Here is a 15,699-nt window from a genome sequence, read left to right on the forward strand (position 1 = left end):
TTCAGGTTACCTATCACTTTATTTCACCAAGGAAACATTTTTAGACTTAATGAAGAATCTGAAAAGCATTTATCCATATAACATTAGTATTTTCTGTTAAAAAAAGAAAATACAAAGAGTTAGTGCGTTTATACTGCTCTATTGTTTTTTGAATATCCAACAGCTTTAATAAACAAAGATATATGAGGAACAGCTGCTGCTGAGTTGGTATTGCATAGGAATAAAAAAGTGAGAAGATAATATATCAGTTTGGCCATGACAGTGATTGACAACAGATCTAGTTTCTGCTTTGGTAAAGATCACAGTGGTACTTCTTAAGAATGGAACACGTATTTGTTAGATATTTATTTGATGAAGAAAACCAAAACTGTTCATTTGGATAATTAGACTCTTGGAAGGTAAGTGTAGCAATTTCCCAGAGTACTGAACAAAATCAGACAGTTAATGTGTTTGTATGAAAAGGAAATAAAGTCTTGGAATAAAGCAAAAAGAAGTAGACTAACAGTGTCTGATAGTTTGCGGATATAAAGATCTAAACTTGTTGTCTGTGAATAAAGTCTTTCTTTCCAATCATCATCTTCTGAATCTGCTGAATAGGGGCAGAGTATGAGCATAAAGCATTTATTACCTGATCATGTGTTGTAAAACAATCTTCCAGCCCCATGAGAAGCCTTGAAATTGCAATAGAATGATAAATGTGCCAGAGGACATAATTTTAATGAGAATGCGTAAGATCAAATTGCAGGTCTAGAGTGAAAATAAAAGTGAGTTTCTTTACAAAAAGATTTTAAATGGGAACGGATTCTCCTTGGTAAGGGTAAAAAATAAAGATGTTGAATAATCTGTTTTTGTGATGTTTTTTCCTAATAATTCACAATAGGAAATGGGATTATATGGCTGTTTTGGCGTAAAAGGGGAAGATGAAGCTAAGTCAAAGAATGGATGAATATTTGACTCATCCATTCCTTATACAAGTGGATGAGGTGAAGTGGATTGAACAATACACTGTGGGGCTATTTTGTAGTTAAATGGAAACATTTTCTTCTTTTGTATTCAGAATTACAATAAGTGATTTATTTTTTTTAATAAATTTCCTAACATGTGAACAGATCTGTCTTTTGATATAATATTCAAATGAAAAAATGTGATCAAGGTATTATATCAAATTCTAAGAAATAATTTTGCATCTTTTTAAAAAATAGGCTGAGCAACTCTTAATTTTTCATAATCTTTTGTGAATATATCAGTAATTTTTGTCATATAATTTGTAATACAGTGGCACTAAGACAATTTAATTTCTAGTTTTTTTCTGAAATGTTTATGATTATCATATTATATATAAACACCTTCCGATGAGAGATACATATTTGTATTTTGGAAGCTGTACTTTGCCAATTGTGAGTAAACACATTTTGATGATTTTTTTTTTTCTTTTGGGATGAAAGCAATATTTTAGAAGCTGAAGAATAGGTTTTATGATATTATTTGAGTTTTGAAGCAAAAAAATTTTGCTGTGTTGATGACCTTGCTTAATATAATGGCCTTCAAACTGTACTTTATTAAATTCTGAGTTAAATGTGAAATCAAAAGTAAGTTATGTTGAGAACCGAGATTTGTTTTCTAAGCCATCTAGTTAAACCAGTTTGAAAATAAGTTATCTATAGCTGTTTACTATTTCAAACTTAAGTATGTTCAAAGTGTATTGTTTTGTTTAGTATTAATTCCAAGACAAAATAGATCAAAGTAGGAAGTGGAATTTGTCTGTTCTGGTGGCTGTCATTAGTAAGGAGAAGAGAACACGATTGAGTGATATTACTTTGTGCCACAAAAGTGGAATACTGCCCTTAAAAGATGTAATGTGGGAGCTATCTCTAAAAATTTTCATAGAATCTTAGAATCATTTGAGTTGGAAGGGACACCCAAAGACCATCTGTTCCAACTCTGCTGCAATGGACAGGGACACCTACAGCTAGATCAGGTTGCGCAGAGCTTGAATGTCTCCAGGGATGGGGACACCCACCACCTCTCTGGGCTACCTGTTCCAGTGCCTCACCACCTTTACCCTATATTACAAAACTACTTTCTTCGTGAGGTTTTTTGATACTCAGGATATTTTAAAGTAGTTAGTAGTTGAAGGATCCAGCTGATTAATTTAACAAACAGAAAAAAATAGAAGCAATCCTTTCAACACTTTACATTAGTCATCTTCTGTTGTGATCTGATGTAAAAACTCCTGAACTAAGATATATGGATGAAAGAAGAGTTGATGGCCGCTTCTGATCTCAAAATGAGACAGCCCTAGTATTTGTCCTCCATGGATACTAGGCAGAAGGCCCAAACGGACTCATAGTACTTTGTGATGCTGCTTCACATAGATAGCACCTCCTGTGAGTCTATACTTCAATTACTGTATTAATCTTGTGTGCTATAAGGTTTTGTTCTGAAGGAGTAACTCATTTTGTAATGTTCACCTGAATAAGCAGGAGTTTCCAGGCTCTGCTTTTGTATTTCATGTTTACACATCAGCTTCCATGGTGAAAGCTGTTTCAAGAAACATCCTATACAGTTACAATATACACCTATACAGTTAACAATTAAACAAATTGTATTGCTGCTGCTACTAGTAAGGAGCAGTATTCTGTTTAATGAAAGACTGCACATTTGTATTAAATATCGAAGTTATAATGAAAGAAAACAATTAAAATTTATAGGTCCAGGTTCTGAAAATTTTGAAGATACAACCTAAACATTACAAGTATGTATTTGCAACTTAAAAAAGGGGGATAATTTCATTTTCATTTCAGTTGCTTTCACTGTAGGTAAAAGAATATAAATATTTTAATTTCTTTATTTTGAGGGTGGCTCATAGTTACTAATGTTTCTAAAATCTCCTCTTACTACAGCAAAATGGTGATGACAGTTGTTGAATCTCTATTTTGAGTAAGCAAATGGTTTAATTTATCCACACTGAGTGTGAAGACATAGATGATATGTCTGCTGGTAGTTAGTTAACATGAGCTTAGTCTTGCTGCAGTTCACTAATGAAACTTGGGTGTCCTGAAAACTTGACTAGGGTAACAGATTATCTGTGCCTTATTTTTGTCAGCATTCTGTGATTGCAGTTAAGGGTCATTAATTAAACACATCTTTGCCAATACTAGTTGCTTCTTCAGAGCTTTTATGACAAATACAATTTAAATCACAGAGTGGTTGAGGTTGGCTTGGACCTCTGGGTCCACCTGTTCTGATCTCTGCTTAGGCAGGAGCACCTGGAGCAGTGTGCCAAGCACCACATCCACATGGTTTTTGCAGATCTCCAAAATGGAGACTTCACATCTGCTCTGAGCTAGTGCACATTAATCTGCAGTCACCTGCACAGTGAAGAAATGCTTCCTGATATTCAGAGAGAACCTTGACTATCTTTTGTTTCACTTTGTGCCCATTGCCTCTTTTCCTGGTGCTAGGCACCACTGAAAAGAGCCTGAATTTTTTTCTTTGACCCCCTCTTCAGGTATTTATAGACATCAGTAAGATCCCCTTGATGCCTTCCTTTTCTCCAGGCTGAACAGTCACAACTTGCTCAGCCAGTTTTCATAGGACAGGTGCTACAACCTCTTTTGGATCCAGTACTCCAAGTTCAGACTCACCAATGCTGAGTAGAGGTGAAACGTCGTCTTCTTTGACTTGCTGGTGATACTTTGCTTAATTCTGCTCAGGGTATCATTAGTCTTCATTGCAGCTAGGGCACATTGATGTCTCATGTTCAACTTGGTGTCCACCAGGAATCCTAGGTCCTTTCCTGTAGAGGTGTTTTCCAGTAACTTTCTATCCATGATCCTTTGGCTAGCTGAATGGCCCTCTGGTAAGTCTGCCACTTCCTCCAATTCTGATGTCATTTGTGCACTCTAACCCATTGTCCAGATAATTAATGAAGATGTTAAACAAAACAGTAGAACTGGTATTGATCCCTGGGGTGCTCCGCTCATTACTAGCCTCTAGCAAGACTTTGCATCACTGACCACTGCTCACTGAATCAGCTGTTCACCTGGTTTTCATTCCACCTCTCTGTCTGCTCATCTAGCCCATACTCAACAGCTTCTCTATGAGGATTTTATGAGAATCACTTCAGAGGCCTTACTGAAGATCAAGAAGACAATCTCTACTGCTCTCCTCTCATCCGTCATTTAATTAGAGAAGCTTATCAGGTTGGTTAGGCATGATTTCCTCTTGATGAATCCACGCTGACTACTCTTGGTCATTTTCTTGTCTTTCATGTGTCTTCAAATAGTTTCCAGGATTAGCTGCCTCATTACCTCCCCAGGAATCAAGGTGAGACTGATCAGCCTGTAGTCATACTCCTTGAAGGTAGGAGTGACATGGACTTTTCTCCAGTCTTTGGGTACTTCCCTCGGTTGCCACAATTGGCAACTTGGCCTTGCCATCATGTCTTTAGCACTCAGTTGTACATACCATCAGATCCCACAGAGTTGTTGTAAATGTTCATTTTGGTCAAGTGAGCTGATCCTCTGCATCTTCCCTGCTGCTGCCTTTTTTTCCCAGCCTCTGGGACTAAATTTCCTAAAGGCCAGTCTTGCTAGAGTCCTGTCTGTGGACACTTTGGGTACTGCGTCCTACAGTAAAAATGAATGTAAAAATTCTGTTGAATTTGTATTTTAATTAAAAAATGTTTAAATTCAAAATATTATTTGCAGTGTTTTACTTGTTGGACTAGGAAGGTATAATGCATAAGTATATACATATAAAAGCTTTACTTATTAGTGGGAAACTTAATAGTTTGTGACTTCTTGTGAAGAACAGTGATTTCTGACACTCCATTAAAAACTAATTATAAAATTTTAGTAAAAAAATATCATCCTCTTTCCCTGTACGGCAATGATAGATCATCCAACTTAATCCTTTTTGATCATAATTCTTTGGAATTACTAGCCTTTATTTCCATCGTCACCTGTTGGCAAAGCAACATTTAACCTGTATCAGTGTGCCCCACATTCCCAAGAAATCAGTCAATGAGGTATGCTGGGGTACCCAGTGAACTACCTGGGATTTTTCCTGTATGGTCTGCAGGTCTGTTTCTCCTCTATGGGTCTTGTCCACATAAGCACAAGATTGACAATCACGCATACTACCCTTTCTTTGGCTGTTATTAAGTCTAAGACCACTTGATTCTATAATACTACCTTGTTAAGAGAGCTAACTTCTGTCTGGACAGCTGTTATGGCATCCATAGTTGCATTCTCAATGTCTTCCAGCACTTTTGAGATATTTGAGTTCTGGAGGTCTGTAATTTCCCAGATTGGGATACTTGCACTGAGGAACTTCTGAAGTCTTGAGAAGTCTTTAGTTAATACACTGGGGCTTCTTATTCTTGTATTTTAATATTGGCCTCATGTAGTCTTCCCTAACCCTGATGTTCTTTTGGGTGGATGCTTGTAGAAGGTGCTAAGAATCCTCCTATACAGTGTCCTTTCCAATTTACTGGTACCAATTTATGAGCTCTCTCGTCCCCATACATCCACCAGAAGCCCTTCCTTACTGGCGGTCACTGTTAAATTTGCAAATGTAAGATTGATCCAACGTACTTTGGAGGACAAAGGAGAGTATGTGGAGTCATTTATGCACCTACTTAAAAGTTGGGTCATCCCACTCTCTGCCCAAAATATGAGGTTCAATTTTGGTCCTAAAATAATGGTGCTGTTAGCTGCAGCTTCCTTACCTGCCCCTTAAGCAAACGGACTCCCTATGGCTACTTTTATATTTTTATTGACCAATTCAGTGACGGGACCCCAAACCACAGTACTTCCATCCCTGCCTTTGGTAGTTGTGTGCAGACCCGTAATCAGAGAAGATTAAAGTTTAGAAAAGTTACTAATTACACAGTAAAAGGAGTTCTCTTCCCAGGCTAAAACACCTCCTATGTACATTGAGATGAAGCAAATTAGTAACTGACTCATCCTTTCTTTACCAGTTTAACTTTCAACAGTGCACTTTATTTGTCAGACTATGTACTTCTCAAGCATCTTGGAATAACCTCCTGTAGCAATACTTTATTTACTTCACATGCCTTATTAGTTCTACAAGGGAATGCCTCCAGCCACCCTGAAAAGCTATCAGTTAGTACCAACATATAGCAGTACTCCCCTTTTCTTGGGAGTTCCAAGAAATCAATTTGCCATTGTTACCCTGGAAGGTTTCCTTTCCCAGTAGGCCCACTTGTACCCTGTTCCTGGTACTAGGACTGTACTTCGTGGTGTCTGTTCCCCTGATACATTTTATTATCTTCCCTTGGAACCAATTTCCATAAAATACTAAAGGGCATAACAGTGTGTTCATCTGGGCGTGCACCCATCTGTCAGCTTGCTCTCTTCCCTTCTAAATCATTAATTAGATTTCTATCCTCTCTAGAATTTTTTACAGGTTCTGACTCAGGTTCAGAGATTTTAAGTTTACCATCTGGAATTAAAGCCTTCTCCTTTAACTGCCTGTTCTGCCACCTGATCCACCATTTTTACAGTTTCCTGTACAGTGTTACCTTTCTGATGTCCTTTACAAAGTGTAATGGTCATGCTCTTTGGTAGATTTACATCATGCTGAATTTGTTTTCCTTGTGTGTGAGCAATCCTCGCTCTTTCCAGATGGTACTATGAGCGTGTACCACCCCAAATACATATTTAGCATCTGTGCATATATTTAAGGCTCTTGTCAAGGCAGTTATTTCAGGCTTCTGAGCGAAAGTCCCCACAGGTAATGGTTGTGCTTTGATTACCTTGTCAGTAGCAGTTACTGTATATCCTGCCTTATGGTTTCCTTGTCTCACAAAACTGCTTTCATCGGTGAACCCAGGAGTCCTCAGCGTTGTCCAATGGTTCCTTCTGTAGGTTTGACCAACTGGCATAGACAGTCTCTAAGCAGTCACACACTGCCAGCTCAGAGGTAGCTCCATGTTGGTGTTCTGAGCATTCAGCAAGTTGCTTCCTTCTTTTTGATCAGTTGGGCTTTCTGTTGAGAAACTTGATAATAGTTTAAACCAGGAAATTCAGCAAACTCACAGTCCATTGCACACAAGTCCTCTTTTGTTACTGTGGCATCCTTGTTCTGCAGTGAAGTTCCACCCCTTTGGAAGAACCCAAATCTCAGGCTCATGACTTGACCAGTTCTCAAAAATCATTGATCTCACAACCCTGGGTAACGCTGTCCAGGATATCTGAGTCTTTTCTTCCCTGTATTAGGGTTTTCCTATTCAAAGGCAGATAACTTTAGGCTTCCTTTGGCCGAACCAGGCAAAAAAGGCATCCTTCAAATGCAGAAGGTGAACTCCAAAGTGTATGGATTTGCCACTACTAGGTGTGTATCCTCAACAATTCTATTAATTGCCCTCAAATCTTGTACCAAACTGTAGCTCTTGCCATCTGATTTTTTCATGAGCAAGATTGGGGTGTTGTATTTGGATTCACATTCAATTAGTAATCCAAACTCCAAAAAGTTATCTGTTATTTCTTTTATCCTTCCACAATCTTGTATCCTCAAAGGGCACTGCTTTACCCCGACTGGGCTAGCTCCTGCTTTTAACTTGACTTCTAGTTGGGGCTGCATTTTTGGCTCTACCAGGCATCCCTGATACCCACACTCCTAAGTATACCTGATTTAAGATTGCTGTAACTTCTGGGGGTACAACATTGTCTTTCCCAGTTTATGTTAAAGCCAGACTTAAAGTTTTTAATCAGTTGATATTGTTTGACCCTTGGCTCCCGTTTTATTGAATTTAATCTCTGCATCCATTTGTTCTAGTAAGACTTGTCCAAGTAACAGTTTTGGAGAATCTGGCAGGTACAAGAACTTATGTATTCCTACTTGTTTTTGCACCCTATATTTAATTGATCCCAAAAGGTAAGCTTTTTCCTGTTGGCAGTAGCTCCTGCTACTGTTACAAAAATCATCTACAGGTAGCAAGAGGCACCCATATCCACCAGAAAATAAACCTCTTTATCCTGCTCCCCCTAGCTGCTATTGAACCAGTGGATCTGCTAGGATAAAATTCCCAGGTTCCCGTTATTCAGCTTTTGCGATCAGAGATGGTTCCCTCCCCCTCAGCTTCTTACAATTCCTCCACTGATGTCCCATTTCCCCACAGTTTGTACACTGCTTTTGGTCCAGCGGAGGCAGAGCCCTCCCTGGCTCTTCCAGGCTCCCCCCAACCTCTTTCTGAGGGGATTTGTTGGTCCTAGGGCCCTGCTCTTGTGCAGCAGCAGAAGCAGGTACTGCTGTTCTTCCAAATTTCCTTATGATCTGTGTTTCTCAATCAGTTTTTTTCTTCATATTGCTCACCTCTCTTCGGCCCTGACATCCCTGTTACACCTTGCTCATCTTTGCCTTCCTCAGCCTGTGTCTTTCCCAAACCTTTTTCACTTTCCAAACTCTAATCATTACATATACTACTAACATTATATTTCAGTTTCACCTTCTCCCCTCCGAAGGCTTCCAGTGCTAACACTGGGATATTAGGTTTCCTAGATGTCTGCAGATGAAGGCTATCCTCATATCCAGTGCCCCATCTCCTCCACCCCCGCTTCGCAAGTAACGCTGTTTACAGCAGCAGTCTCCAGCCCCGGCTCTCACTCTGAGAGTTCTGCTCATGGGAAGCGGTGCGGGGGGCTTGCTCTCATGCCAGCACTGATAAACTTACCTTTTCTTTAACCCTTTTGCCTTTTTACACTGTTCCACTATTCGTACCCTCAATTACACTTCCACGTACCTTCAATTATGCTTCCATATACCATTAGCCATTACATTTTCATATACCGTCAAAACAGTTTGTCCCACTCCCCTCAAAACCCATGAATCAAACAATACAGTTCTTCAATTTCCACAAACACCCAATTCTTAGTCTCATGATTAGAGCACTCAATTATAAAAACCGGTCTTGTTACTTCATTTACACTCCTGGTTTCTTATTCAGTGCTCCCCCTGGCTCATTGGTGACATTTCTCCAATGAGCCAGAAGTACAACCCAAAATGGTCTTTTCCAGAATTTCTTTTGGACCCCCTTTTGTCCCATAACAGCTGTTTATCCTGCCTGGTCTTAGGTATTGGGTGAAAATCCCTTGTGTTTCGCTGGGTAATGGAGTCCACCTACTTCCCCAGGGCACGGAAACACCAAATTCCCTGGACAAGAGTCATAACCAATGTCCCACAGCAAAATGGGATTTTTACAAGTATTCTCATTGTGTTGCTGGGTAATGGAGTCCATCTGCTTCCTGAGGGCATGGGAACACTGAATTCCCTGGGCAAGAGTCGTAACCAACATCCCCCACCAAGAAAAGAGTACTTTAAACATGGAATGGAATTCCACAAGTAACATTTTTACAACACACGCATTTAACAACTACAAAGACAGTGACTAATACAGTTATTTATACAAGGAGCGGGATCCCGCAAGAAGCGTTTTTGCAGCACAAGTACCAAGCAATTATAGCAATTACTACCATGGTTCCTATGTCTAGCCAGAAATAAGAAAGAAGAGAAAAGAGAAGAAAATAAAAACAATTCAGACATTCACTCCAAACACCCTCCCAAGCTCACATACTATATGCAGTACCATTTGATTGGTTCCCATAGGTTCCCTTGAACCTATGGACCCTAGTGGGAGCTCCCCAAGGAGCCTTCCCACCCTAGCTGGCAAGCTTACCTGTGAGCTCATGTTCCTCGGGGGGCATACGCTTCTTCATACCTCGTGTGGGATGTCTCCTCACAAGTTACTGGTTCCCTGTTCCCAGCATATCTGGTCTGCAGCTGGGGCTCGTTCCCTGATCTGTGGTGGATGTGTCACCCTAGGGAGTCTTTGAATTTCTTGGGGTGCACCAAAATCATCCCCTGAGCCAACCAACCCCACAGCCCAGCGAAGAGCCTCCTGGCTGGCTTACCAAATTGACATGTGGAATCAAACTCTATAACCACAGAGTAGTCATAAAGCAGGTATGTTTACTTAGTGTTGTGCACACACCGGATGCAGAGGTGGTATTTCCACCTAGTCTGCATACCAGATGGCAGGAAAGGCTCTCGATGTTCATCTGGTGATCTTTTGATGAAGGTTGTATGTCTTTCTTGCTGTGTACTCTTTGATGTGGGTCAAGTTGGAGGATGCTTGACTCGCTCTGGCCGGTAGTGTTACAGGCTACAACTCCATCCACCAATCCACTGCTTCTTCATTAATTTGTGGTTTTACTGTCTGAGCCTGCTACCTTGCACTCCAGAGATAGGATAGCTGACAGTGTTATTTGGAGAAACAGAAGACCCGCTGTCTGTACTGTCTTAAGTGTGTAGAAAAGCATCTGTTATCAGCAGTGAGAACTGGACTTAGCAATGCCTATTCAGCACTCTATGAAGGCACACGACTTTTAACCTAACTTATTTTCCTTAATTTTTGTCTGTGTGTGTGTGTGTGTGTGTGTGTCTGTATACTTGTGTGTGTAATTAAGTTCACCTGTAAGCTCAGGATTTGATTAAGTGCAGAATAACTACTTTTGTTCTGCATGATTTTCCTGTGTCTTGTGATCTGAATACATAGAAAGAAAGCAACGTTATGCCTAAGTAGATTCATATGGAGAGCAGTCTACACCACATTATGGTTAATTCTGGTGTTCAAGGATTCCAGGGAAAACAGACCAAGGAAAATTAACATTGGTTAAGTATCTGATACAAAACAGTTCTGAGAGGCTTTGCAACATGCTACATGCAGGGCTTTATGTCGATCTTCTAAGTCTATAATTTATCAAGTCTGTAGTATAACAGAAAAGCAAGGAAGTTTTAGGGCTGAATCAGTTGATGAGTTTTTTAGAAACCTCTTTCCAGACTTTCCAAATATAAAACTGAATTCAGGTGAGTAATTTCTGGCCCTAGCTTTCTTCTTGTGCTGCCCAAGATAAACATGATGTGTTCAGGACAAGTAAAGATTTATGCAGTAGGGAATTAGGAATGAAGGGCTTTCTTTTCCCATTAGTGCTGACTTGTGCAATGAACTCTCAGATGATATATACATGACATACAGACTCTTTATTTCATATTTCACTCTACCACAGTTTATGCCTTTATTCTGGAAAAAAAAAAAGAATCCTTCAGTATTTTGCAAGCTTTTATTTACATATTTTATATAAAGAATTGGACATAAACATAGACTTGTAGTGTGCCTGTTTCAATGGAAGAACGTGGTGTCCATTCTAGTCCAGGCAGTACTTTTATTCCTATCTCTTTTCCATTTTCTGTACATGAGATTCTCTAAGTTTTTATTAATTGCTAGGCATTTTAGTGAGAATTTGCTTGTCTTGCACCTCAAAATTCATTTTTGAATTATTCTTCAGAACTGTTCTTTTGTTGCTACTTCAATTATGGAATATAAAATAAACTAATACTTACGGAATCTAATTCAGAATAGCCAAAATATTGAATTTCTGTAAAAACAATACAGAACTGGAATTCATATATAATAAACTGTAATACAGAAGAAGAAAATGATTAAACCATAGCTTGCTTATCATAGATCTTTTTAATAGGAGCAAAATCTGTGCTATTAGTTCCAGACCAGTGTATTTCTCATTCACAGTGCTTTAGTGCATTACTTATAAATCTTTCCTCATCATCCTATATTACTTTTTCAAACCAAGACTAATATCAAGCAAGACAGGGTGAATGAAAGTCAATGAAGGTCGACTAGACAATCAGATATTAAAGATTCTTGGAAGAACACTACTGTGATCTATAAAAAAATTAGCTGTGAATTTCTGAATCCTCACTGACAATGGACTTTTTAATAGAACTGCAGTATATTTTCTTTGGTAATGTGTTTTTAGATTATTAGTCCAATCTTTTATAGTATGTCTGAATGAGGGTTGATACTTGCAAATACTTGTTAGGCTGCAGAAGCCATATTTATAATACATGTTTCACATACCTGTCCTGTCTCCTGAGTAATAAAGAGGACTCTGAGGAAACTGTAGCATACAGTTACATAATGCATCATGAATAGAGTTCAGATTGCATAATCATTGCGTATATGCTATTGCTAACCATTATTATTATTATTATTTTTTCAACTGTCACTGATCATGCAGCGTGCAGAGCAAGTCATCTCTTGGGAAGTTAAAACACAGTGAAAGAGATTACCATTCCTGGGACAGTAAAAATGGTCAGCTTGCCTGCATGTTTTGAGTTTAGATATAAAATCTCAAACGTGTATATCAGTGCTAGACACTGCAGATAATAACATAGCAGTCAGTCTAACTAAACAGAATAAGAACTCTTTTCAATCATAGAATCTTCTTTTTTTTTTAGCTTTAAATTTAGCTTAGTTATTTCTGTTTCAGATCTGTCTGAAACTTAACTACTTTTTTCTCCTCTGTAAAAGCATGGCTAATGAAAAATACTGTTTCTACTTAAAAAGCTTGGCTTATTATGTCTTTAGAACTGTATAAGAATACTGATGGATGGGATTCAAGCATCAGTTACTCTTACTGAACTGTAGGTCAGGGTGTTTGACTGCAGTCCTATGCATTTGTTTACCTATGAAGTCCAAGCTAGCTTATGTTGTCAGTCACCTTCAGAAAGAAGGAGAGCCATAGTGAGAATTATATTTTTTAACTTTTTCATCAGATACTTTGTTTAAGAGAGTTATCATTAGATATTTCATTACCTAGTTGAACACAGAATGAAGAGAGGCATGGAGCTGTGTCAGGGGAGGGTCAGGCAGGGGTTACTCACCAAAGGGCAGTGGGCATGGAACAGGCTGCCTGGGGCAGTGGGCAGTTCCCAAGTGCCAGAGTTCTGAGAGCATTTGGATAGATGGATGTGTTGTCAGATGTAGGGTTTGGATTTTGGGTGGTCCTGTGTGGAGCCACGGGTTGGACTTAGTGATCCCGTGGGTCCCTTCCAAGTCGGGATATAATACAATTCTGTGATTCTGTGATACTATCTCATATTCTTGTTGTGAGAAACCATTGTTCTTGTGAGACCGCAAGTGTACGTGTATATAGATATATACAGAAATATGTGTGTTTATTTTTCCTTGCACTTAACTGCTCTCTCCAGTGAGGGAATTTTATGATAAGAGTAGCTAATGAAACACAGTATCTGATGATATCCTTTACAGACTCTCTCACTGAGAATCATGATATTAAAATACAAATTGCTATAAATGACTCTGGGTCTGAAAAAGACTGAAGATATTCATAGGTACTGGTACGATCGAGAATGCTGATTGTGATATTGCAGTTCTGACTGGAAAATTTCTAGTGTTTCCCATTAAAACTTAAAGTCACGTCCTACAGATCTAGTGCATTTATGAGCTGACAGCAAAACATGGCGTCTGCTTAAAGACATCAATAGGTTCAATGCACAACTCTTTCATTACTAAGTAAAGATTTAAGAACAGAAATTGCCATTTGTAGTAGCAAAATGCATGACAAAAGTTGTGAGTTCTCCCAGAGGAAATGTAAGGCATATTCGGATTGACAGGTTGTAAATAAATTTTTCTAAACTAGGAAGATCATGGGACATGAATGGTAATGAGTAATGAGGTAAAAAACTTTTTCTGACCAGCTAGATCATAACTACCTAACAAGCACTGGGAATGTTAACTCTCAGTCTATAAGCTGTTTAATACTTTTGATCTGCTGTCACCAATTTTTACCAAAACTATTTTCTTTTTAATTTTGTTTAGGATGCTGAGAATTCCATACAATTAATAAAAGGTATTTTAAGATGCAGGTAGTAATTTTATTATTGGCAGTGAAAGCATCATTTTTAAAATCTTCATGCACACAATTGGCAGCTATATGAAATAAATTACTTATTATTATTAAACCTTTAATTTCTCTATTAAATTTGCCACATTAGGCATTTATGTTATTGATTGTCAATGAATATGCTTTCTTGCTAGCCAGGACAAGCCTGTCTGAACAAGAGAATGATATTCTAATCCTCCGTAGAGAAAGTAGATTAAGTTCGTAACACGGTTTTTCTCCTGAAGAACAAAGGGTTTAGTTTATCTTCTGTAGAAAAGCTAAGGTAGAAAGCTAGTATCGGTACATTCTGCTTTTCTAATCCTAATTTAGATGTTACTTCTTTTTCTTTTAACCTCTTGTAGTTAGGAAAATCTTGTTTGATTTCAGGTGTTATTTGTCACAGGTTTCTAGTGGTCAGAATCTTCAGAATTCTCAGATAGTGTGACAGTCAGATGAGAAAATTGTGCAAAGATGAAAATATAAGATTAAGACGCTCAGATCAAAACAAAAGAAGAAATTTCTTATTACAATTTTTTTTTTTAATCTAAGTAAGTAGTCTGTAGACATAGGCTAATGCAGAAAAAACATGGCCAGTGCCCATTTCATTGTTAATTCTGTTCAACTGGCCATTTTTTCCTTTCTTTTTGGTCTGTTTTCAGGTTTGTAAATATCCAGCTCCTGAGGTCTTGTCTTTCATTTGTAGTTGGGTGATGCGTAACTAGAAAACTGTTTATTCATTGAGAAACTGTTGCTTTGAGAAACTACATTGGACCTATATAAGCTGCACTCAATAACCTCGGATCAAAACAGCTTAAATGTGGACTTGTATCTGTAATCTTGGTCTCCTTTATGTCTGGTCTATCTTTTCAAAAACTCTCTTATCAGAGTCTCACCAAGGTCAACATATGGGTGCTGGCATGCACTTAAGTGACATGCTAGCCAGGCAAATTGCAACATGTATAAAGGTGATACATAGCGCAGTAAGAATGCTGTTTGCATGTATGTATTCACCTGAGGCTGAATTACGGATGTTTCAAAATTTCTTTTGCTTCTGTGATGACAAGAATATGTTCTTGTATATCCATAATGCCTTAAGGCTTAATACTTAAAGGCTTAAGATTCCAGACACAGTGAGATATTTCAGTGCAATTTTGCTGGACAGCACAGGTTTTATCCCAAAATCAAAACGGAGTTTTGTATTACTGTCATTTGCATTGGGAATATATACTGCTCAGAAATGAAAAATAAATACAACTTGTTTAAAGAAAAACACGGAGATGTCTTAAGCATATCCATTTTACATCCTTCACAAATCTGGCAGATAGTTCTCCTTTGGGTATACCTGCAAAACATTGCACTAATTTGTGTTTCGTAGTTATTAGACAAAATAAATGGTTGAGAAATTCATTTAAATCACAATAATAAAGTAGGTAAAATCTCCATTTAATGGGTAAATGACATTGAATGATATATTACCATGAGATGAAAATGAATGCAATATTATCTTTTAGTTAAAAACAATGTCTTTGTTTCACTAATATTGTCTAGAAAGGGACTGGAAACTTAGGATATGTCTGAGTTCAAATTCTTTGCTGAAGAAATGATGCATGGCAATGTTCAGCATGATTCTCCAGGATGACAATCAAATTTGTTAGTATTTTGATGTCTATGTATAATTTATGGGAACAGTGGATAGAGTGGTCTCTTGGGTTATCTGAAGATAAGCAGAATATTTGAATTTCAGTTGCCATCATTCTTCTATTTTTGCGTCTTCTCCAAGATGATGATCCCCCTCTTCCATCATCTCTCTTCATACGCTTCTACAGATGTATATGCATATCTAACATTTTCTTTCAAACTCTTAAAATAAATAGTACTAGTGATAACATGGATAAAACTATTAATGAGG

General features: G+C 38.1%; 1 protein-coding gene across 5 annotated transcripts in view; it reads left to right on the plus strand.

Annotated features, from left to right (window-relative positions):
* The window catches only part of FBXL17 (F-box and leucine rich repeat protein 17), a 290,756-nt gene that overhangs the window by 74,154 nt on the left and 200,903 nt on the right, over positions 1 to 15,699 (plus strand). The gene's annotated exons all lie outside the window — the stretch shown is intronic.

The sequence above is a fragment of the Gallus gallus genome, chromosome Z, assembly GCF_016699485.2.
Source record: "Gallus gallus isolate bGalGal1 chromosome Z, bGalGal1.mat.broiler.GRCg7b, whole genome shotgun sequence".
Lineage (NCBI taxonomy): Eukaryota > Metazoa > Chordata > Aves > Galliformes > Phasianidae > Gallus > Gallus gallus.